Below are 26,177 nucleotides of genomic sequence, written 5' to 3' on the forward strand. Positions count from 1 at the left end.
AGGCCATGATGCCACATCAGCCATAAACAACCTTTACTGCCTTTTTAATAGACACCTTAAGGGCCTTCCCTTTTATTCCTTAAAACCGCAATGTGGCGGCTCTGAACCTAGAGGGCGCTGTAGAATAGAGTTTCCTGCGTGCAGACGTGGGGCGCTCCCCCTCTCTCCCTGCAGCCCATGGCTCAAATAAAAGGCTGCGGGTGACAGTTTATCGGCCGCAGCCCTGCATTCGCGCCGCAGTACCACTCCCGGACACAGAGGGCGCTGCTCCGGCGTCGGAACGGGGGGGCAGGAGCGAGGCGACGGGCGATAAGGCGAACGGGCCGAACGTCGGCGCGCCGCGCGGATAAAAACGCGCTCTGTCAAAACACGAGGAGCAGAGAGCGGGAAAAATGCGCTAATTGCGCGAGGGAAGGGGAGGAGGGGGGGGAAAAAAAGTCAATTATTTCACGGTCGTGCTCGAGTGGCTCGGTGTGTAATTAAAGGAGAATTTTCCAGCTAATTTCATAAATATTTAAGACTTTAATGCAGAAGGAGTTGTGAAGGAAGACGAAGTGGACTGTGGAGAGGGGAGAGTCTGATGGAGGGGCTCGGCTGCCGGCTGGAGCTCTGAATTATTAACGGTGGGGGCCCTTTTCCTGCGGGTATGGGTGGGGTAGGTGCCTCAGTGTGGCACGGTTAACTGCCATGACGGGTGTCCAGTAGAGGTGTGAGCATTTAACACGGCCCTCATCTCAACCCTGCACTTCATACATCTGTGCGTGTGTGTGTGTGTGTGTGTGTGTGTGTGTTGGCGTGCCAGAGCAAGACTGTGGACACGTGCGTGTGTGTGTGTGTGTGTGTGTGTGTGTGTGTGTGTGTGTGTGTGTGTGTGTGTGTGTGGGCGAGCCAGTGCAAGACTGTGCGTACACGTGCGTGTGTGTGTGTGTGTGTGTGTGTGTGTGTGTGTGTGTGTGTGTGTGTGCGCATAAGAGAGAGAGAGAGAGCAAGAGACAAGAGGGGGGTTGTGGTTGTAACAAGGCACTAATAGTCAGGGGTGTGTTCCCTGACCTTAAACCCATAAACCCACTTCACATCTACACCCTGTGACCCACTGCCAGAAACCACATTACCCACAATGCTCCGCTGCACATCTCTTCAGGCGAGCAAATGCTAAAAGGTCGCTGCATTCATGGGTGGGGGAGGGGGAGGGTGAGGGGGTCCAGGCCCACAGGACCATGGGACTCTGGGTCTGGGGCACTGGAAGGAGGGGGGGGAAACGGTTGAAGCATCCTTTTTTAATAGGGTGCCAGGGTGGCCCGTCACAGCCACCGAAATGCAGTCAAAACGGGGCTGGTGAAAACCCCATGTCCAGCCCTGTACGCGCTGTCACTACAGCGAACCAACTGGAACCGCAATGTCCTGTAATGGTGTACATACACACACACACACACACACACACACACACACACACACACACACACACACACGCACGCACGTTTCCACAGTCTTGCTCTGGCGCACACACACACACACACACACACACACACACACTCTATGATTTCGGGAGGGTCAGAGGACTGAGACAGGGTGCCTAATAAGCATGTGCAAAGCTCACTGTCCCTTTGCCAAATCCCACAAAAGCCTTTTCCAGACGAACACCCTCCTCCCCCTCCTTCACCCCCCCTCCCCAAAACCTCACGCATTTTTTTTTTTTAAGGAACCCTACTTCCAATTTACTGCCAGTCCCTTTCAGGTCTGGCCAAAAGCACAGGCCCATCTGATTAAGGGGAGTGTACAGTGATGTCTGTTTTCATTTTGATAAAAGAAAAGAAAGGGAGAGGGTCTACCCCGGCGTGTTGTGAATTAGTCAGGCCACAATGCACACTTCAAAGCCAATATGGTGAAAAAAAGGCTCTGGGCTTCTTTTATGTGCGTGTGCGAGGAGGGAGGGAGAGGGAGAGACAAGGAGATTTGCTCCTTTCATTCTTTGCGGAGGACGGCGGATTTGCGCTGGGAAGGACTAAATCCGGCCGGCTGAAACTTTCCCTTACAAGACGGCTGTTTGAAATCTGCTGCAGTGGCGCGGCAGCCAGTTTCCTACCTGCTCTGCGCATATTGCAGGGCATACGCTACGACCGCCATTTTGGCTCGTCGCTGTGTTGACGCAGCGAGTGGGGAAAAACCCTGTGGTCTGAAACGGCTGTTTATTGGATGGCATCTGGATTGACCTGTCAGTTTACTGGCTAAACTTGCCCCGTGTGACGTCTACTCAGACCCAGATGATTTTATTACAACCCCTGTGGCTGGCTTGGACTCAGTTTGTTTGCTGTTCCAGACATTTGCTATAAACTTGGGGTCAAGTGAAAATTCCCAGAAACTTCTCAGGTAAGCCAAAAACTGCTTTCCCCCATCGACTAACATAGCATTATGGCGCAGCCACATGGTGTTTTGAACCAACGTTTCTCGTAGTCGAGTTATGAAACAATTACAGTCCAGAATTACAACTTTCGGTGAGTACAAAAACCCAAAATTACACCAAAAAAAATACAAACCAAGGTTTTATTTTGATGACAGCAACAATATTATTTTATTCGAACTGAATAAACAAAACATCAGCTGCTTTTCTACAGCGTAAAAATGGCTTCCAATTTGCCAAGCAGGCCAGCGCAGCTAGTCATAAAAGTCCTCCGGACAAAAAAAAGCAAATGCTACACTGCAGGCTGCAGAGCCCAGAGCTGCATTCAAGTAGGGGTTAAAAGTGTAAAAGACATGGGTATACCCATAATCCTCTCCTCACACTGCCGCCACTTCTCAGGGGATCTGACCTATTAAAGCATACTTTCCTGAGGAGGTCCACTCCACCAAGTCGCCCAGGAATTCTGGGATAAGGGAGGGAGGGAGATTCCTGAAACAGACCGGCTTCTCCAAACATGACCCCGGCAACAAGAGCTTGGTTACCCATTGGCTTTTGACTACTGTCTTATGCCCATTGGCTGGCCGGGGCACACTCAGTTACCATGTGTGTTTGGGCAGCCAGTCACACTTGGACATTCTTAAAACCACAATGGAGTAAAGTGAAAAGACACGGGCGCCCTTTGCGAGCCCCCCCTAATCCCCCTGCTGTTTCACACCTCAAACAGCACTGTCGCGTTAAACAAAGCCACGCAGGTAGCACCCAGGCAGGCCTGACTCTTCTCCCCCCCAACACCCGACGCCACCTCCCATTGGACCGGCGGGTGCGATGGGGAGCCAATCACACGGCAGAGAGGAAATACGTGTAACAGTAGCCCCGTTCCGCTCCGAGAGGGAAGGCGCACCAGAACGCGGCTGACGGGAGCAGCGGCACAGAGCAGCCGAACGGTGGAGCCCCCCCGCCGCGATACCTTAACACTCGCGCTGAACACCGCGGCACGCCCAACCCGACACGGCAAACGCAGAGCTCTTCAGAGGCCGGCTCCTGAACACACACACACAGGGCCGGGAGCGGGTAACACAGCACGAGGCCGGACTGAGATTCACCGCAGCCAGCGAATCCACCCGTGCAGAGAGAGGACTCTGGATGAAGCACAATGTGTTCTGACAGGGGGAAAAAAAGAGCCTTTTATGTAAAGAATAAAACGGATACAAATAGTTTAAAACGCACGCAGCTGTGCCGTCTTCACACAACGGGGTAGCGGCAGCGGGAGCGATCACAGGGAAGGCTGGGAGAAGAGCAGGACACACAGCGTTCAACTCGCTCACGCTGCGGAGAACCAGAACCAGAACCAGAACCAGAACCGGAACCGGAGTCCTGCCACTACCGGGACCGCCCGCTGCAGTGCAGCCAGGGCCAGCCTGCCGGGAACTCCTAACCCCTGCGCCAGCTGCAAGACCGCACCGGACAGCCCTGCGCGCCAAACCCGAAGCAGTCCTAAAAGAGGCCTGAACCTGGAAGAACTGTAAGTGGAACCAGAGTCCTTCCACTACCAGGGTGACTCGGTGAACCTACACAGGGCAGGTCTGGCCATTCACAATCAGGCAGAGAGTGTAAACGGACTGCCGCACACGGCACACCCAAAGCGGTTTTACAGATCCCCTGCCCTGGTCACTCGAGAGAAGCCATAGCAAAGAGGGCTTCTATATCAGAGTGACCAGGAGAGCTGGATGAGGGTGGGTCCTTTACAATCAGGCAGAGGGGGGGTAAATCGACGGTCGTGCTCCGGTACACCCACGGAGAGCCTTAGAGAGCCCCGGGCCTGGCTCTCAGGAGAAGGGCGGCCAGCCAAAGGGCCAAAAGCAGGCTGAAACTGACAGAGTGGCCCCCGAGGATGCGGGGGAGGGAGGGAGGGGGGCGCTCAGCTCATTTGCACATGACAATGCTCCAATGGAGAGGGGGCATCTGCCACTGAAGGACGTGAAGGGCTCTCCTCTCGGCTCTCCTTTCAGGCCCGGGGCCCCCACCGCCCCCCGTTCCGGGGCCCGGCCCTTTTGTTGCGGCGGCTAAAAGAAGGGGGGAGCTTCCTCCGGTGAGCTTTTCATCCGGGCCCCCGCCGCGAGACGCACGGGGACGGGGGTCAGGGGCCCTCAAAAAAAAAAAAAACAACAAAACCCCAACACAAAAAACTAAAAAAACGACTGCTTTACCTGGGCCCGAACCGTTCTCAAAAGGAGGAGAGAAAACCCGAGAATATAAAGAGAGAAAGAATGAGAGAGAGAGACGAACTGGAGTAAATAGAGATCGTGAGTGTTTGGTGGCGGTGCAGAGGGAGAATGAAAGGAGATCAAAAGAGAGAGGAAGAGGGAGGGAGAGAAAAGAAAGATGTAGAGAGAGAGAAAGAGACAGACTCGGAGAGCGGGGCAGGTCTGTGGGCGGGGCCTGGGGGGGGGGTCAGCAGGCAGATGGGAGCGTGTGACTCGCGGCTGTGCTGTGATTGGGGGAGGTGTAATGCCGCTTCAGTTAATGTGGGTCACTCCTGCCAGGGCCCTGGAGGGGCCACAGGACCAACGAGCCGCAACAGACACAAAGGCCAAAGCCAGAAACACTGTTTCACCCACATCGCCCCCTACTGTAAAGGAGGGACAGGTTCTGGACCCAGACCCAGCTCTAGTGTATACACAGGGGCAGCGGTAGGCCAGAGCATCGCCACATGGCCCAGCAGGCTAACAGCACACTAACAGCTATTACAGACCTCCTTATCTGCACAGATCTCTCACCACGTTAGGAAAACGTCACCACACTGATGAGTTTACACCACATACAGACCATGCTTACATAAAGAAAAAGTCAGCAAAAGGAGCATCTGCACATCTGAGAGCACTTTAGCCCAGGTGAAACAAATATGAAGGAAAGGAACTTCGGCACACAGGGATTTATTGCGGTTCTCTCAAACAGGTGAGCGTTTGGACGTGAAATCCATCTGCTTACAAAAGCCCTTTGAAGAGTAGAGTAGGTTTTCTAGAATGTTTTCTCAAGATTCTAAATCAGTGTTCCGGAACTCCGTTCGACCCAATTACCAGCGGTGATTGTGACATCAGCATTAGAATGTTCGTTTAAGAACATTCTAAAATCACACATTTGTGATGTCACACCTTAAAGGGTTAAAGAGCCGCGCAGTATATCCATGTGCCGAAAGTTCCTCCGCTTCACTTAAAATGGTAAATAAGCGAGGGAGGAACGGGTGACTTGGCGCAAGTGACTGATGTCCGGGGAGCCATTAAGACCCGAGGAGGAAGGAAGAGCGAGTCTCTCGGGGGCCCCCCTGGAGAGGAAGGGGGGGGAGCAGCCCTGCTGACTGGAGCTGTCAGCCTCCCCCTGCCTGGACTGCTCTTTCCCGGGGTGGGTGAGGGGCATCGTATGCTCCGACGGCAGCACAATCGCTCCATTCGAGCGCAGACACAGGAGCACGCTCCGCAGCGGAGCCACACAAAGGGCCGCCGCAGACAGGGGTCTCTGAGTTCATCCTCCATTTTGGGGAGAGAGCGGCTCGACTGTCCGCCCCCCCCCCGTGAAATACGACCGGCGGGACGATTCCTCTGACCCAGGGGCTGCTTCGCCCCCCTCTCCCCGTCCCGACTGCACACCAGCGCACCTTCCCGCCCCCCCCCCCCCCCCCCCCCCCCCCCCCTCCTCGTTCCGAACGGCCCAAACGAAGCTGCAGGAGAGGCGAGCTCAGCGCTAATCCGCGCTCATCCAGGCCGGCTTTTAAAGAGTCGTTTGGGCGGCCAGGCCCCGGCGGCCATCTGTTTCTAACAAGCCCTGATTACAGGGCCTTTTCCCACAGCTGGCTTATTAAGGGAACGAGGGGACGCACACACGCACACACACACACACACACACAGACCAGGCATTTCCACGCAGAACACCAAGCGGGGCGCGTCTCTGGGCTGGGGTCCTCGCGTTGGCCTTAATCGGCAGCCGAACAGGCAGCGGAGAGGACACCTAAACTCTCTCGGCCTCCCTCTCTCCATCGGCACCATCTGGCCCCCGCGCCGCGACACCCACCCAGGGGCCCCCCGCCGGCCAATCAGGACGCGGCCCCTCCCAGCTCCGAGCCATTAACCTCCAATCAGCCGTGGAGGCTGGGCGGGGCCTCCCCCATCCTCCATCTGTTCCGGCAGTAACACGGTTAATGCTGCATTGTGGGAAGGGCCCCTCTGCTCCCTCGGCCCTCCCACCCACCCGAGCCCACACCCACGCACCCAGCTCTGTCCCCCAGGCTCGGGTGTGAGGCAGGCGGGGACCACGGTTCTGACACCGGGGCCATTGATCACTGCCGTTGCCTGACAGGAGCCTCCGTACTCCAACGCTCCCAACGCCATAAAATGGATTCCTGCAAAAATCTAATGATCCTCCACGCCGGGAGGCCGGATTGGCTAATGCACCGGTCTCATTTTTAGATCTTTTCATTAATCGTTCTTTTATAGGCCCATCCCCCCCCCAACCCTGCTCTGGGGGGGGTAAGGTTACAGTTTCCAGTAATGGGGGAGGGAGGGGTGGGGGCTCTTTGTACAGGGAGAATCAGAACCATGTTGAAGGGGGGCACGGGGGGGGTAGCTTTATTCAAACTAAAGGCTGGAGATCTGAGGCGCTTAACTGGAGCGCTTTTACTGGGCTACAATAACTCATCCGCCCGGGCTGGAGGACGGGCCTGTGGCAGAGAGGAGTGAGCCCTCTCTCACAGTCTCCCGCTCGCTCTAGCTCTCTCCGCCGGCCGTAAGCACATACAGATGTCCCGCTCCAGATAAAAGGGGCGAAAAAACGCTCCGGCTGGGAACGTTCCGGAAAAGGGGGGAGGAAGACGATATAAAATAAAATCACCTCCACCTCACCCCGCCCAGCCAATCGCCTTCTGTTTCCAAGGCCTCCGTCGAGCCCCGTCTGAAACCCGCCCGATTATTTATGTGCGTCTGCTCTGCCAAATTCAGACCAGAGAGGCTGGGAGCGGACCCAGGGCCTGCTGGAGAGGTGGATGGGGTGTTGCGTCAGCGTTATAGCATCGTGACTACACCGCAGCAACATTGTGAGAATGTTCTGTGTCAGCCGGCCAACACCTCTATCCTCCCAGCTCAGGTCCTTCCCGCACCACCACCGGACAGGCCCAACAACGACTCCCCCAGCCCTGGCTCCTGAACACGGTTTTCAAACTGAACCGAAGACAGGCCTGCTTAAAATGAGGTACGGGGGCTGTGACCGAGGTGTGTGGATTCAGTGCGTAACTCGGACCGGAGCGTACCGTCCGGACCTCTCCGTTGCCGTGTCAATCACCGGCGTTTCCGCGCCGACCGGTGATCGCCATGCTGGTCCCTCCCCACCCCCACAGCACAGCGACGGTTTAAAGGTCTCAGAGCTCAGAGGAAGCTCTGAGAAAGCGCTTCAGATGTGTGCCTCTCGTTTAGGGGCCTGCTGGCTACGGGCCCTTTCAGCAAACGATAGGCCCAAAGGCTGATGGGTAGACTCACTTTACTGCTCGAATTACCCACAGGTAAACCGCCGGCCTTTCAACCACCTTCCCATCAGCCCCGGCGTCCCGCCCCTTCCCCCCCCCCCCACGGCTGCCCTTTGCCCGCCGGCGATACAGGCCATAAACCCGTCCGGCCTGGTGGGTGAAACTACACAGACCGGGGGGCGTATTTCAGCGCGTTTACTCCTACACCGAAACACGATAAGTCTCCGGCCCGAACTCCCACATCAAACAAACCCGCTGCCCAGTTTAGCGGCCGCAGAGGCGGCGGGAAGGGGCGCGGGAAGGGGCGCGGGTAGCCGCGTGAGAACGGCGGTATCGGCCGCCCTGCGGCTTGAAAACGCCGCCGCGCTTCAAGAGAGAAAAAGATTTAAAAAGCCGACAAGCCTGCGAATTCTCAGGAGTGCGTTCTGTGTATAACTACAAGGTCACGCACAGTGTCAATATGTACTTAGCGCTGGCCCCAGTAGCACGTGCGCTAACGCTTCCTGCCGTATCTCGCCCGAACTCTCGCCCCTGCGTTTAACTGCAGACACAAACACGCACCTATTCTTAGTCTCGGTCCTGGGTCCATTTATAGGTGCTAGCCAGCGCGGCCCGATTTAAATTTAACTCACATCACGGCTACAGCCCACAAACTCAAACTAAGATAGACAAATCATTACATTTATACGGCTTTTCTAGACACTCAAACCGCTTGCAGTGATGAGGGGAAACTCGCCTAAACTCCCACCCTCCTGGGTGATGCACGGCAGCCATTTTGCGCCAGAACGCACGCCACACAGCAGCTGAGGTGGAGAGGGAGAGAGTACGATGTTTTTTGCCAACTGAAACGGGGGATGATTAGGTGGCAGGCTGGAAGAGCCAGGGCCCTGGGCCATGGGCTCTTTAACGGCCGCGGCGAGTCAGGAGCGCTAAACGCTAACAGGAAAAGGGGAGCGCGGAATGTGACGTGCCGTGACCATGCCAGAACCCCAAGGTTCGTTCGGCGTCAGTCTGAGTTTGTGACGCTCGCCTCCCCCCCCTCCTCCCCTAAACTCCTCCATCGCCTCCCCTCCCCCAGTCCTCCCTGGCATGCCCCGTTGGCTCCCCTGCTTACCCCTAATCTGGCTGTGACCTGCTTTACCCCCCGCTGGGCCCCATTCACAGCCCCCCCTTTGTCGGGGGGCGGCCCGGCTAGGCCTCGGGCAGGGGTCTGGCCTGCCATTGTTGCCCACAAAGAGCGAACAGCGGTTAGCAGGCGTCAGCTTGGTAGCGGGGCCCTGGGCCTACTGCAGCCTCCACTGTACAGAGCAGGAGAGAGAGGGAGTGGGGCCCTGGGCCTACAGCAGCCTCCACTGTACAGAGCAGGAGAGGGAGCAGGGCCCTGGGTCTACTGCAGCCTCCACTGTACAGAGCAGGAGAGAGAGGGAGTGGGGCCCTGGGCCTACTGCAGCCTCCACTGTACAGAGCAGGAGAGGGAGCAGGGCCCTGGGTCTACTGCAGCCTCCACTGTACAGAGCAGGAGAGAGAGGGAGGGAGCAAGGCCCTGGCCCTACTGCAGCCTCCACTGTACAGAGCAGGAAAGAGAGGGAGGGAGCAGGGCCCTGGGCCTACTGCAGCCTCCACTGTACAGAGCAGGAGAGAGAGTGGGGCCCTGACCCTACTGCAGCCTCCACTGTATAGAGCAGGAAAGACAGTGTGTGAGGGAGAGAGAGAAGGAGGGAGAGGGAGCCGGGAAGGGAGAGAGGGGGAGAGAAATAGAGGACAATGGAGCAGTGTAAAATGAATCTGGCGATGGGATTTGCAGTCCCTAGTTACACAGAGCTGGAGTGTGTGTGTGTGCGTGCGCGCAAGTGTGTACTGTAAATATGGATAACCAGCACAGACAGAACTGAAATCGCTGCTGCCTTAAGACTGATCGTTTTGTTTGCGCGAACCGTGCACCGTAAAATATTTCAGAAAAACAAATCAACTTTGCCAGAAATGTAATAAACACCGCGCCGCATCTATAACAATAACTACAGTTTCCCCCGCTGCAGCCATTGTGCCGGGCCGCATTGTGAACAGGCCGCAGTGAAGGCTGAGGAGCGTGAATGCGTCGGTACTGACAGCAGCGTCTGCACAGGACACATGTGCGTGCGCTCCTGTGTTTGCTCACGGAGAAAAGGGCAGCGCCGCCACACAATGGCGCACAAAGCCAGCCGCCAGAGAAAAGGGCCAAGGCCGCCATTCAGCGGGCTGAAAAGAGCAGCTCCGCTACGGCGCGCGGAGAGGGACACGCAGAGCGGGCGCGACCTGCGCCGCCAGACCGGCACCTCGTGAGCTAGCCGGGACGATTTTAAACGACCGGCCAACAATGTGACCGGTCTGCGGCCCCACCCCACAATGAGGGTAGGCAGGATTTCGGGTTTCATCCTGTTTTATCTGGATTCTGATTGGCCGTTGCCAGGTAGGGAAGCAGAGATGGGTCGCAGTGGAGAGGAAAAAACGGAGGTCAGAGTCGTATGTGGCAGACGTAGGCTGTGTTCGAAACCGCATAGTTAGCATGCTAGTCATCCTACATTTTAATGCAAAACAGGCTGAAATTTAGTCTGAGTAGTACGCCTGTATGCGGTTCAGAACACAGCCATACTGTCCCCTGCATTAATCCTTTAAGGGGCAAGATCACAAACATGTGATTGGAATGTTCGTAACTGAACATTCTAATGCTGATGTCACAATCACTCCCGGTAACTGAAAGCAATTCGAGTTCTAGAACACAGGCCGAGTATTCCGAAACACACATTCCAAAGACGACAGACTCTTCAAAGCGGATAGAAGCAGAGAGATTTAGATTTAGCGGAGGCGCAGACAGAGGCTGAGCACTCCGGTGAGCAGCGGAAGGGAGATAGAGTTACTGCCGCCATCAAAACCCCGTCTGGGCTGCGGAGGGGTCTCTCCTCCAGCGTAAAGGAGAGAATGAAAGCACCGCGGCACGTTATGCCCACCCTTTTCCAGGGCGCTTCACAAAGCGTGCTTTACAGTCGTCACGCGCCCTGCAGGCCCCGATAAGGCAGGCCGGGGGGGGGGGGGGGGTTCCACGCCAGTCGCCCGTGCAGGCTTAAGCCTAAACGCAGCATCGGGTTCGAGCTCCAGACAAAAGGGCCAGGATTTACACCCCCCTTGTAATCGGGGCGTGTGGAGAACTGAAACTCAAATCCCGGCTTGGCATCGCGGGCGGGGTAGGAGGGGGGGGGGGGGGCGTCCCCAGGGTGGGGCTGGTTAGCACTTGGGAGAGAGGAGGAAGGGGGAGTGGAAGAGATGAGGATTAGATTTACATCTCATTTTATTCTGGAGGCCAGATCCCCCATGTTCTAAAGAGCGCTTACTGAACGTGTTTGATCGTACAAAGTCAGGACTACAGTACCTAGAGTACAATTTCCTTCAAATCCCAGAATACTGTGCGGGTACACATTGTGCCTGAACCGCTCCCTCCCAACAGCATTAGACTGATGACATCAGCATGAGGGCCAGGATCGGGCTCAGAGACAGTCATAACCAAACAGCTATAGTGTTCAGCACCAGTTATAGTGCCCTGCCCACATCCCTCTCTCTCGCACCTCCCTTACTCTTAATCCACTTCACTGGCCTTCCCAGTGAATGGCGTCATGGTCGGGGAAATGTGGGTAGAATCGCGGAGGGTACACGGTCATACACGTTCGCAGACTCTCATTGTTTCCGTCTATATCGCTATGACTGCAGTGTACGCCACCCAAAAACCCACATCCCCTTGCGTGCCACTTACAGACCGCTATCCCAGAATGCACCGCTTTGTTAACAAGCTGCATTCCGAGCTCGCTCTGTTTGAGTAAACTGAAGGAGCGAGGACCCCACAGCGGCCGAGCCAAAGCAGGAGTGCAGGAGTTCACACGCCGCATAAAAGAGGGATCCGGCACGCATGAATCACATAAAACAGCGCAAAGGTAAGAGTTTAAAACACTTCAGGGGGAGCGAACAGACTGCTAAAAGCCTCCGCTTCTCCGTAATTAAAGCAGGAGCCCCTGCCGTTCTCTGGGACTCTTAATAACACAAACCACCTCGCTCCTTCCTGGCCTCCGAAGGCCGGCAAACGACACCGGGGCCCTTCCAAAACAGGGCCTCGGGGCCGGGCTTAAGCAGCTATTGGACTCTCCTGGTTCCTCCCGGCGAAGGAGCCTGATTAATAAGCCAAGACCCCGCTTTGTCAGCGTGCGGGAACGGAGAGGGGCCCCGTCCGAGGGCCACTTAAACACAGATGATGCCTGGGTGAGGGTCGCGTCGGTCGTCCTGGGCGACCGCGTGAATATTCGTGAACCCCGCGATGGGGCAAGGGGTACACGGGCGAGGACTGGGAATTCTGGGATAGGAGGGCGGAGGAAATGGGCAGAGGCAACCACACAAACAAACCTGCATCATCAGCGGAGCGATAGACCTAGCGTTCAACACCCAGTAGCGTCTCTCCCCATTCATTCCTCTCTTTCTCCAACTGTCTCTCTCACTCCCTCTACTTCACAATGCCTCGCTCGCTCTGTCTGTGTCTCTCTCCCTCCCTGCCTATCCCTCTCCCTCGCTCAGTTTACCAAAAAGAAGAAAAAGAAGAATAAAAGCCCAGTAACCAGAGCGTGGTAGTGGTGAGAGCTGGCAGGGTTCGGGATGCCAGTTTACAGGTTGGCGATGGTTATCGTGCGTGATGCGCTCTTGGTGTGAGTGCGGTGCCAGGTTATTGGGGCCCCCCGCCACGCATCAATGTCGGCGCTATCGCTGAACACCACAAGGACACAAACATCGAGCTATCGCAGAACAACACAAGGACAAAAACATCGAGCTATCGCTGAACAACACAAGGGCACAAACATCGAGCAATCGCAGAACAACACAAGGACAAAAACATCGAGCTATCGCAGAACAACACAAGGGCACAAACATCGAGCTATCGCAGAACAACACAAGGGCACAAACATCGAGCTATCGCAGAACAACACAAGGGCACAAACATCGAGCTATCGCAGAACAACACAAGGGCACAAACATCGAGCTATCGCAGAACAACACAAGGGCACAAACATCGAGCTATCGCAGAACAACACAAGGGCACAAACATCGAGCTATCGCAGAACAACACAAGGGCACAAACATCGAGCTATCGCAGAACAACACAAGGGCACAAACATCGAGCTATCGCAGAACAACACAAGGGCACAAACATCGAGCTATCGCAGAACAACACAAGGGCACAAACATCGAGCTATCGCAGAACAACACAAGGACACAAACATCGAGCTATCGCAGAACAACACAAGGACACAAACATCGAGCTATCGCCGAACAACACAAGGACACAAACATCGAGCTATCGCCGAACAACACAAGGACACAAACATCGAGCTATCGCAGAACAACACAAGGACACAAACATCGAGCTATCGCCGAACAACACAAGGACACAAACATCGAGCTATCGCCGAACAACACAAGGACACAAACATCGAGCTATCGCCGAACAACACAAGGACACAAACATCGAGCTATCGCCGAACACGAGGACACAAACATCGAGCTATCGCCGAACAACACAAGGACACAAACGTCGAGCTATCGCCGAACACGAGGACACAAACATCGAGCTATCGCCGAACACGAGGGCACAAACATCGAGCTATCGCAGAACAACACAAGGACACAAACATCGAGCTATCGCAGAACAACACAAGGACACAAACATCGAGCTATCGCAGAACAACACAAGGACACAAACATCGAGCTATCGCAGAACACAAGGACACAAACATCGAGCTATCGCAGAACACAAGGACACAAACATCGAGCTATCGCAGAACACAAGGACACAAACATCGAGCTATCGCCGAACAACACAAGGACACAAACATCGAGCTATCGCAGAACAACAAGAGGGCACAAACATCGAGCTATCACCAAACAAGAGGGCACAAACATCGAGCTATCGCCGAACAAGAGGGCACAAACATCGAGCTATCGCAGAACAACATCAGGACAAACATCGAGCTATCGCCGAACACGAGGGCACAAACATCGAGCTATCGCCGAACACGAGGGCACAAACATCGAGCTATCGCCGAACACGTAGTGAACACCTCCAACAGAGGGACCTGCTCAAAACTGGTTTATTGGCTGCCCTTTCATCGGAGTGGGGTAAAAACAGGGTGGACAACGCAGCAGTTCTGCTTGAAACACCCTCTTATTAAAAACATGGTTTCTATGGTTTAGCTCTTGCATTCCATGGTAGGGGTTTGGACGACCTGCGCGCCACACTAGCTCAAACAAACAGAGCGAGCGGAGCTACCAGCGAACACTGGTCCACCAACGCCTAGTGGAAAGAGGATGCATCTCTTGTGACCCACGTGCACTATGCAGATGTGTATAAGCCGTGTAGGGGGACACGCACAGTCCTGTGTAAGCCCGTGACAGGAAAAGGCAGTCTCCTAACACTGTGGGTGAGGAAAGTGGGGTGCAGTATGGCTCAACCTGCATCATCTCTCACACCCCTCTCACAGAGCACAGCTCTGCTAACGTCTGTGAGCTAAACTCTGCTCACAACCGCTCCAGTGAGAAACCTGCTCAGCACCCCAGGCCTGACCAGGCCAGGCCGGGCCGGGAAGCCTGCATGGACGCGCTGCAGGGAGAGGTGGGGCATGGAAAAGACTTGAATTTCACTCTTTCCTAAAATAGCAAGGAAAGGGTGTGGAGGAGCGGGAGCTCCGATGGGCCCTCCCTGCCCCAGCCCCCCCGCCATGAAACGCAGGCGGGCGTGTTCCCCCGTAATTTACCGCCGCACTGGGACCCCCCCCGCCCAGCGAGAGCAGTCTGCCAGAGCGGGCGGGAGTCAGGCTGGGGGCGCCCCCCCCCCGTTCACCCCCCTCCCGAACCCCCCCTCTCTGGCCACGTGCCGAAACACAATGACCCAACAGAGCCGGCCAAAACCATTTGGAGGAATGCAGACCCGCATTCCCTGGCCACGGCAACGAGAGAGAGAGGGAGGGAGGGAGGGAGGGATGGAGAAAGGGAGGGGAAGGCAGAGGGAGGGAAAGAGCAAGAGAGGGACGGAGAGAGAGAGAGACATCAATGGCAAGAAGCTGGGCACACAGCCAAACTGCTGAATTACAATACCAAATAAAAAATAAAAAAAAGAGAGGGAGGGGGGGAGGGAGGGAATGAGGGCGAGAGAGCGAGAAGGGAGGAGAGGGAGAGGAGAGAGGGAAACGAGAATGAAGGAGGGGTGGAGAAACGGCTAAACTCTCATCTTTCCAAGGGTGACGGCAATTCAATTACCGCGGAGCAGTTTCACAGAGGGCCAGGGATCAGGGCAGAGAGAGAGAGGGAGGGAGGGAGGGAGGGAGGGAGAGGGCAAGAGAGAAAAGGTGAGAGAGCAAGAGAGAGAGAGGGAGAGCAAGAGAGAGAGGGAAAGAGACTGCAGGAGAGAGGCAGATAGAGCGAGAGAGATATATAAAGAGAGATGGGCAGAGACGGAGAGAGAGAGAGAGAGAAAGAGAAAGCCGGAAACAGCCCTTTGTCTGTAGAGCACGTTTCCCTCACACAGTCCAGCTTTCCCGCACACCATTCCTCACAGCTCTGAAAACCCCTGCCGGGATGGAGGCGGAGGACGGAGGGAAAACCGATCCCCCTCCGCCCGCTCCACCCTCCTCACACCACACACATCCCACCCACGACCCCATCACCAACCAAAACAACGCCCGGGGCACGGGAGCCCACAGCACCATGGACCGCTCTGTGAAGCTCTTCACCGTGACAACAAGCAGAGGGGAGTCCGTTACCCCACGCTGACTCACGAAACTGCACGCATGCCTGCCAGAACCCCCGGGCACAGCAGAGAGAGGGTCTTATTCCCAAACCTGGCGTTCGGGATAGAGAGCAGAGAGGGGGGGTCTTATTCCCAAACCTGGCCCCGGACAGGAGCAGTCCTTTTGGGCAGAGAACAGCTGAGTGAGAGGCAGGTGGATATGAGGCGGGCAGGGTGGGGGGGGGGGGGCTGTATCTTTCCGTGAATCCAAAACTCTGGGGTGCAGTGGTCAGTAAAGTTTCACCTTCAGTCTTCACAAATGGGAGCAGATACAGGCACCGTGCTGGATGCCCTAAAGCTTAGGACTACAATTTAAACTCCTGACACAAGCCGGAGCAGAGATACAGGCACTGCACCGGATGCCTAAGTTAGGACTAGGTTAGAAAACCCGGTATCAACGACTGTTAATGTACACGAAAGCTTCTTCAAAACATTACAATTATAAAATGACATGTGTACATTGAACGCTAATTATTCCGCAAAAAACAAAAGCTAGAACACCCCTCTTATTTCCTGTATTAAACTGATGAATACATAGTAAGAACTGTACACAAACAGTAATATTTCAGAATTCAATATCGGTGAGACTGTTCAGCTGAATACTGAAGTACGTAGATGGACATGTCCCACATACACACAAACCCAGCAGCAATGCTGAGGAGCGACAATGAGCGAGAAAGAAAGAGAGAGGGGGAGAGAGAGCGAGAGAGAGAGAGGGAGAGAGAGGCTGATACTGATACTCTCAGCTCTAGTGCTGCTTGCTCCTGCGTTTTAGGGTAATGGGCTCTGGGGTGGGGTGGGTGGGGGGGGGGGGGGGGGTGGAGGTTACGGCTCAGTAACACAGAGCCCCCCCCCCCCCCCCCACAAACTCACTGAACAGGAGGAGCAGGAAGGAGGAGGAGGGGGAGCTCTTCTCACTGTCAGCACACAGATCCCATCTGGCTAACAGACCCAAGAGATACCTCACTCTGCACCCAGAGCTAGTGCCTCAATACCCTCATTCACGGGGTGAGTGTGTGTGTGTGTGTGCGCGTGTGTGCGGTGGCAGTATCACCGAGTACCATCTCACAAACGCTGAATAGAATAATCCTTTTATATCTCCTCAAAATAAACGAATAACAAAAAACCGCCCAGGCAATCCCTGGAGGGAGCCGTGGCTTAGGGGAACCATCGGCGATGCGGGGGGGGGGGAACGGGAACAGGGGGTGTCATTTCAGCAGCGCACCTCATGATATACGGGTCTAATTTGTGCAGTTTTTCCTTTAAAGTTGCCCCGGGGAGCGGGGAAGATTTTAATCAGCGCGAGGAAGCGGAGCCATCAGATATGCTAATCAGAGATCTTACCTGAACAAATACCCTCAAGAGCGGACTCATCCGTCTTAATTGGGCGAGGCCTCGTTAATAATGCAGCTCGGGAGTCTCTGGCTGGGGGTATAAATAGCGGGATCAGATGCGAGGGGGCCTCTTTTTCGGCACGTCAGCACAAGTGGGGGTGGGGGGGGGGACGTTTCCAGTTATAACGCTGGGCCGAGCCGATCGAGAGGCCCCGACGTTATAAAGGACCCCCGACAATGTCAGCTGTCAAAAGGTGTGCGGAAAGCGCAAATGTAATTGCTTTAACCCTTCATAGAGTAGGTTTCTTCCAAAATTCTCAGTCAGTGTCCTAGAACATTGCTTTCCGATTACCACTGGTGGTTGTTGCAGCAGCAGAAGAATGTTCAATGATGAGCATTCTATTCACATTTGTGATCTCACAAGTCTTTTAGGAATGTTTAGTCAAGATTCTAAGTCGCTGTTCTGGAACTCCATTGCTTTAGTAGTGGTTGTTACGTCAGCATTAGAAAGTTCAGCTACGAACATTCTAAATGAATTGTGATCTGACACCTCAAAGGGTTAAAGGGTTGAAATGGATAACATTAGGCTGTATGCAAAACAGGCAAAGAACCTACAATTCACCTCTGAGCCAAGATGGCGGTTGAGCTGCCTCAGCTGATCCGTCCGGAGCTCTGTTTTTCAGACGGAAAATCTCCTGTGCTGTCAGGCTCCGAGCCCCGTCAGACAAAGAGGAAGCATTTCACATGAAAGGCAGCAATTTTCACAAGATGGGCAGCTTTTAACACGGAGGTGTCAGAGCAGGTATTGCGTGGCCTTTCCGGTGAATAAAACGCCCTTATAAGCCCGTTATCACAGAGCCACCGGTAAAATACAGCCCCTGAATAGCCTCATTAGCATTTATCAATGCAACCCAACTCCACCATTTAAAACATTCATATTTGAAGGTCAGAGGAGGAGGGGGGGGGGGGGGGGGAAGTTGAATATAAAAGCGACGCATAACCTTATGTGACAGCACAAATCTCTATTCTCTATACGCTAGCCGCTAACCCTCACATCCACGTTAGCCGCTACCGCAGATAGATGCTAGCTGCTAACCCTCAGATGCGTGCCAGCCGCTAACCCTCACATCCATGCTAGCAGCTAAACTTCAGATCCATGCTAGTCGCTAACCCCCCATTCCATGCTAGTCGCTAACCCCCCGTTCCGAGCTAGGCACTAACCCCCCGTTCCGAGCTAGGCACTAACCCACAGATGCGCACCAGCCGCTAACCGTCAGCTCCATGCTAGCTGCTAACTACCACATCCACGCTAGCCGCTAACCCGCAGACCTGAGAGAGGCCCAGACAGCGATGGCCAAGGGAAAACCGCCAGGCAGGATTAGCGGGTCAGTACCCACTTCAGCTCTGGCCACTCCTCCACTGTGGCCCTGTCTATGCTGAGGGAATGGAATGTGCATTTACACACTATTCAATGGAGAGGCCATGTACTCAGACTTTCTTTAATTGGCTCAGAGCAAGGTAACAAATAAGGAAGAATACAGCCTGCTACAGCTTACCAGCCCTGACATGGGTTAAAGAAATCTACCACACACACCACACACACACCACACACACACACCACACACACACACCACACACACACACCACACACACACACCACACACACCACACACACACCACACACACACCACACACACACCACCTCTCAGCTTGATTATGGTTTGGTACACATTTAAACCGGACAATCATTAGAATCCCTTCGTACGAGCAGCAGGGAGAATAAATTTGCAACACTAGTGTGTGACGAACTGCGGACAAACGAAATGACAGAAAAAACAGCTCCAAGGTCCTTATTATTCTAGGAATACAATGCTGGGCGTTTGATAGCAGCAACACAGTAACTCGCAGTGAAATTTTGTGTTTCCCAACCATCAAAAAATATGAATGTACGTTACATCATGAAGGCTTCTCGGATTTCAAATGGGGAAATTGCACAGGGGGCATCCGCATTGGTGAATAACGACTTCAAAGTCGGAGCAGAGAGGGGGCGTTGAGCAGAGCACACAGGGGCTCGGCTCTGTGTGGCTGTGTGGTTTTATCAGAATAATCGCGGAGAGAAGAACTGCGTGGGGCTTCGGTTTTATCAGAATAATCACAGGGAGAAGAACTGCGCGGGGCTCTTGTACATCAGGGCAGATTGGTGGCAATGAAGGCCTGATCTAGAGTGCTGCAGCACGTCACAGTGATCCTCACAGACGGGCACATGCTCACAGACGGGCACATGCTCACAGACGGGCACGCTCACAGACGGGCACATGATCACAGACGGGCACGTGATCACAGACGGGCACATGATCACAGACGGGCACATGATCACAGACGGGCACGTGATCACAGACGGGCACATGATCACAGACGGGCACGTGATCACAGACGGGCACATGATCACAGACGGGCACATGATCACAGACGGGCACATGATCACAGACGGGCACATGATCACAGACTGGCACATGATCACAGACGGGCACATGATCACAGACGGGCACATGATCACAGACGGGCACGTGATCACAGACGGGCACGCGCTCACAGACGGGCGCATGATCACAGACGGGCGCATGATCACAGACGGGCACGCGCTCACAGGTGCAACTCATCGGACTCCGCTCGACGGAGGCAAATGGTTTGGGCCGATTGGAAACAGGGGAGCCGACTTTCCCTTGAAGTTCCCTCCTCCGGCGGAATTCCCGGAGGGGCAGGACTCGGAGGGGAACGCCGGGAACCCTCCCCGCAGCGGCAGGTGCTGGACCCCGCACGTGCTCAGTTACGACGCTAACGACTGACGCTAATGCGCCCGCGGGTTCTGAACCCGGAGCCCTCCCGTGTCTAACAACCAGATGTGCCACCTGTCCTTGAAGTCAGCAGAAAAACGCAATTAACGGCTCTTTGGATCTTTTGTCTCCCCACCCGCCTCCCCCCTTTCCTGACAGACAGAGTTCGGCTGTTAGCTCAGCCTTTTCCCGCCGGGCCCGGGGAGGGGACGTTCCCCTCTGGGGCGTTTCCACCCGCGCCCCAACCCGCAACGCCACCACATCTGGCGGAGAAAAGGCTCCCTCACTTCAAACGCGGGAGACGGGGGCTCTCCGTGCCTCCGCGAGGAGGAGGAGGGGGGGGGGGGGGGGGGGTCGAGCCGAGAGCGCTGCGGATTAGCGCCCGCGCCACAGATTTCCACGGCAACAAAAGGCCGTGATTGCGCCCGCCCCTGACGGGGGACGATTTTTGGCAGAGCCGCGTCTTCTCGGAAAAAAAAACCCCACCGTCAACAAAAGGGAACGCGCGGGGAGAGGGGAGCGGAGAAACAATCGGCCGCTAAAAGGAGATGTTTGAGGCGGAAACGGGGGGGGAAACGTAAACACGGCAGCCTTCCAGCGCGTTTACGTGTGTCAGCGTTCTGCTCCCGTTCGCCGCTCCCCGGCTAAAAATAAACCGCATTTTACACTGGACCGCTCTTCCTCAGAACCCGCAGCCCTGCTTTCCTGGAAGGTGAGGCCTGGTAGCGGATCGGAAAATCCCTCCGAGCTCCCAGGAACCCGCGGGATACGAGGCCCGCCCCTCGATTGGTCACACGGGCTTCAAAACGATCTGACCTCGTCTCTGAGCCGGTTAGCGGGGGTGACCTTGAATGCCCGGTTCTTACCGTTTTTTTCTCCCTCGTATCAAGGCTGAACTACTCGTATAAGATGGCCGGAGGCTTTCTGGGTTTAATTCCACTCGAGACCTTAATTGCCTAATTGATTCAATTAGCCGTTTAACTGGATAAATTTCAGTCCTTTCCTTGCTCTTGAGGAGCTGGAGAATTAAAAGGACTTAAATAACCTGCGAGTTCATGTTCCTGGGGGAGCAGTATGCTACTGCCGTCCTCAGCACATGCATGCGAGTATTAATCATCCCTCTCACTCCCAGCACAGCCCATTCCTATCAGACAACCTTTAACCTTCCAACAGAAGGTGTTCTGGAATGTTTATTTCAGAATTCTAAGTCAGTGTTCTAGAACGCCAGTAGGGATTGTTACTTCACCATTGGAACGTTCGACTAAGAACATTCTAAATCATACATTTGCGATCTCACACCTCAGAGGGTCAAGGAACTTTAACACCTTTGACATTTTAACGTCACCAAATATGTAAACCGTAGCAACTGCACCCTACCTTCTTCACCGCCTAACATCCATTTTTCGATCATAACAATCAAACCTCCTGCTCCTCAGGCAACAACCAGGGACTAGAGCAGTGGAACCGTGTCTGGAAGACCACTCTTTTTGGAAGGTGAGAAGAACTACGGGAAAGAGAGGGGGAAAGGAGCGGCAGCGCTTGGCTCCGTGCGGGATTGGGAGCGGGGCGCTGGCTCGGAGCCGCGGGCCTTGGGGGACTCTCTGGGATGCTAATGCAATTTCACCATGCCTCGTCTGCTTGTTCCTTCACCCCTCTGATGTCAAAGGCACAATCACAGCTTTCTTATCCAGAGAGAGAGAGGGGGGGAGAGAGAGAGAGAGGGAGAGGGAGAGATGTAGGAGTGGTGGATGGACGGCCAGGCTCTGGGGCCCTTTCTCGCCCCCCCTCCCTAACCCTTTATACCCCATAACCCAGCTTGGGATGATAATGAGGGAGTGAGAATCCAATCAAACAGAATTATCCAGGATGGGCCTCTTCAATCACCCCCTGATTCACCCACTGACGTCTTCGGCAGGGCCTCGAATCAAGGCACAGGGAGGGGGGGGGGGGGGGGGGGGGGTCCATGAAAGATGATGGTCATGAATATTCTTTTAAATTACTTTCCAAATTAAAGCTCTGCTGGCAGAGGTGCTCCAGGCTGCCTAATCTTGAATACTCGCTATAAACCTACAGTGACTGCCATTCACCTACAGTGACTGCTAGACACCTACAGTGACTACCATTCACCCACAGTGACTGCTAGACACCTACAGTGACTTCCATTCACCCACAGTGACTTCCATTCACCCACAGTGACTGCCATTCACCCACAGTGACTGCTATTCACCCTTCACCCACTATTCACCTTCAGTCACCATTTTCACCCACAATTTGCCATATTCACCTACTATTCACCCGCCTTCAGTCCACCTTCAGTCACCACTATTGGACACAGGCCCAGGGGCTCAAACAAGAAGAGAAGAATACCCGACGAGAACAGGCCGCTCTGTCCATCAGCAGTTTGTCATTTACAGCGGTCCGACACGGCAGCGTCAGCCGGAGTAGAAATGACCCGCAATCAATTATTAGATTTTTCAAAAGGACAAACACCGAGGACAAAAATTGTCACGTACATTAAAGACGGCGCACCGGATCACAATGCGCTCCGCGGGCGGAATATAAACAAGTAGACGCGCGCGGAAAAAACCGTGCATCCCGAGCAAGAGACACTTCCCCACAGCCGCGCGGGGGCGGGCGGGGTCCCATCGCGCGTGGGCGGGCCCCTCCTGTCAGGGAAGTTGCCAAACTGCATTAGCGGCCGGGACTGCAGAGGGGGCCGGGGCGGCGGGAAATCAAACGCGCGGCGTAATGCGCCGCGGCCGGAGATTCGGATCAGACGGGCCTAATTGCGGCTCCCGACGATTGGGCTTTAATCCCATTGTTGCCGGCGGTTTTGGCCGCGCCGATAAGAGACGCTCCCGTTTTTTTGCTGCAGCTGCACAAAAAGTGCTTAGAACTCCCGTCTGCCCGCCCGCCCGCCCGCCCGCCCGCCTCCCCGCCCAGCCGGAATTAAAGCAGGAGGGGGGAAAAAAAAACGGAATTTACAATCGCCGCCGCGGGACGACGAGAAGTGGGGAGAGGGCGCTCCAGGTCGACTCGTTCCGGGTGAAACCGCGAGAAGGAGGGGGAGGGGGGGGGGGGGGGGGGGTCTTTACCTGCAGTGAGACGGGACAAAGGCACGCGGGTCCAGGATGTGGGTGAGGAATGCGGACAGTGAGGGAATTATTCAGGAAGCCATTACCGCTAATGCGTTTCGCCGCGTTTCGCCGTGTGCCAGACGGCATTCACGAAACACAGACCCTGCCTTTCCCTAAATGTCCGCCCCACTCTGACAGCGCTGGTGAACGTCTCGCTTGTGTGGATGGTGTCGCTGCATCAGGATGGAAGCTCATACTGACAGTGACCCGCACTGAAGCCCTGAAGACCTGAAGACCTGAAGCCCTGAAGCCCTGAAGACCTGAAGCCAGCCCTGCTATTGGCCGCCAGTCGGCAGGTGATGAATGGTTTATTGGTGGGGGCAGAGCTAGGCTCTGGTCCAGCTGCCACTAAAGATCAGCTCTGGCGCAAGGGGTGAAGCTGAAAAGGCTCATGGCCGTTATTGATGGTGGAGTCCTGACCCTCCTGGCTGTGCGCCCTTCTCCCTACGAGACTGACCCACAGACACCAGGCCAGTCCACCCCCATCTCTCACTCAAGCTGCTCCCCATTTTTAAATTTGTGCTATTTTAAATTTGTGCTGTGTCATTCCTGTGATGAGACCGCCCCGGCTTAGCCCTTCCGCCAATCACGTGACCCCAAAGCTTCTCCAGCGATGTGGGGAGAGCCAATGAGACGACAGAGAAAGGCCAGTGCACATGCATGAGTACATGCGTCAAACGCAGGGGCTGTGTGCAACATCCCCTTCTGGTGATGGAAGACGGCAGCGCTCATACGCAGGCATGAGTGGTCAATCATTTATCGAGCCATTATGGCGGCTCTGACAAAGAGCTGTGGGGAAAATAACAGCCGTTTCAGGAAACTGGCTCTCCTTCGTCTGCAGGAGGAAGCAGAGCGAGACCGCGGACAGGTACGGGGCGTCCTTCACCCCCCGACGGACGGGGAGCAGAGCTTTCCCACAGACACAGGCTTGGCCGGAGACCAGCAGCAGGGGTCCGGAGCTCAGGGCAAGGACAGTCTGTCCGTAACCCGTCCCCGTCGGGGCCCAGCTGAGCGGAACAGAAGCCCCTGAGGGACGCTTCAGAGGGGGACAGAGTCAGAGATGACGGCTTGGATCCCGTGTAAGCTCGGCCCAAAGTAGGGGGAGACGGGGTGGCCCGAAAAATCCACCAAGCAGCCTAGCAGGTCCTCTGTGTGTGTGCGTGTGTGTGTGTGCGTGTGTGTGTGTGTATATGTGTGTGTGGGGGGTTTGTGGCCTTCCTTATCACTCCACTGCTATGTGTGTTAGGGGGGCTTGTGATAAACACAGAAGGGCCCCCTGACTCCCGCCCAGTGACAGCCCCTAACATTAATCATGTGGAGGGCTGCAGGGCGGGGCCCGCGTGTGTGTGTGAGAGTGTGTGAGAGAGTTAGTGTTTGTGTGAGTGTGTGTGAGCGTGTGGGGTATGTGTGTGTGAGCGTGCGCTGTGTGTGTGTGTGTGTGTGTGTGTGTGTGAGCGAGCGTGTGATGTGTGTGTGATGTGTGTGTGTGTGTGTGTGATGTGTGTGTGTGTGAGCGTGTGGTGTGTGTGTGTGAGCGTGTGGTGTGTGTGTGTGAGCGTGTGGTGTGTGTGTGTGAGCGTGTGGTGTGTGTGTGTGCGTGAGCATGTGCTGTGTGTGTGTGTGAGCGTGTGATGTGTGTGTGTGTGTGTGTGTGTGTGTGAGCGTGTGGTGTGTGTGTGAGCATGCACAGCCCTGACTCTCTGACTGGCAGGGAGGGCTGCAGACTAATGAAGTGTCTCCCACGCCTGGGCTGTGGCTCCTCGTGTCGCCGGTGGAAGTGACGGCTGCTTTGCATTTTCAGTACGCGTCATTTTCGCTCACCTCCCTCCTCCCCCCTCCCCCTCTTCCCCTCTCTCTCTCTCTCTCCCTCCCTCCCTCACTCACTCACTCCTCTCCCCTCCCCTCCCCTCCAACCTCCAATTTCCTTTCTTTCAGCCTCCCACCCCTTTCCCTTCAGTCATCTGTTTATTCAGCTGCCTGAAAGAACCAAATGGGTGGCGGTGCCTAATGAGCCATTATCAGCGTGGCTACTGTGGAGAAACAGGGCCCTGTCATTACTCCACCATACTGAAGCGGGAGAGCCAGCAGGCACGGCCAGGACCGGCTATTGATATTTATATTGTGTGTGCTTATTAGGGAGAGCGACTGAAAGGAAGTCTTCCGCACAATAATGTATCTCCCCCCCACCCCTCCCGCCTCAGGAATGCAAACCGCCAGCAAAGGGCAATTAATATTTTGTAAGGGATGTCATTTTTCACCGTTAAAACGGCACGGGTCTGCGTGCGCTGGTGTAGATTAGCGCGCTAACGTCGCCGCGGATTTAGCGCGTGGTTTGCTGCGCTCGCTCTAGATTAATGAGGTTTGGGAGGCCTGGAAAGCCGGGACTGGGACCAGGGTTGGGGAGGGGGGGCGGAGAGAGAGTCTGCTTTGGCTCGCGAAGACGGTAGCCAGCTTTGGGTTTCGGCTCTGTCTCAGAAAGCTTTTTTTCCGTCGTGAAGCCAGCGGTAAAGTTCCAGGGTCTCTAATGGACGACCGATGGGCCTAATCCCTGAGACTGCAGCAGGCGAGACGAGTCGAACTCCGATCGCATCGCCAGCTTAAGTGGTCTGCGCATACCAGCTAAACTGGGGAATTCCCCCAAACTGGGGCCGGTAAGGAGAGCCAGGGAGCCCTCCGTCGAGTGGAACACGAACCTCCCCGGGGAAGAATATTTATTTATACTTCCATATTTCATTTTTTTTAAAACCTTCAGTTAAAATAAATCTTTACACATTCATGGTAGCAGTTGTTATTATTAAATATTTATAGCACACAAAATAGCTACACATCTAATTTAGACCCGGCATATAAAGATGTCAGGATTTAGAAAGGCTTACACAGCCTCCCGTGGTAAATAATCGCCGCGCTGCGCTGCCTGCAGTACGTGTTGCGTAAAGCCAGACATCAAAACGGGTCCGTTTCGCTGAGACGGGGGGTTCACAGACAGAGGGGCGGACATTTTGGGGGGGTTGCAGATAAACCGCACTCGGGAAACCGGCCGCGATCCGCAGTGAGTCACCGGCGAGAGGCAGCACCTGAGAAAGCCGACCGCACGAGGACCAGATGCGGTAATT

The 26,177-nt window shown here is 55.0% G+C and overlaps 1 protein-coding gene across 1 annotated transcript in view; it reads right to left on the minus strand.

The window, feature by feature from the left end:
- zswim5 (zinc finger, SWIM-type containing 5) overlaps positions 1-26,177 on the minus strand; it is a 57,050-nt gene that overhangs the window by 17,124 nt on the left and 13,749 nt on the right. The window lies entirely within an intron of this gene.

This window comes from Conger conger, chromosome 5 (assembly GCF_963514075.1).
Source record: "Conger conger chromosome 5, fConCon1.1, whole genome shotgun sequence".
NCBI lineage: Eukaryota > Metazoa > Chordata > Actinopteri > Anguilliformes > Congridae > Conger > Conger conger.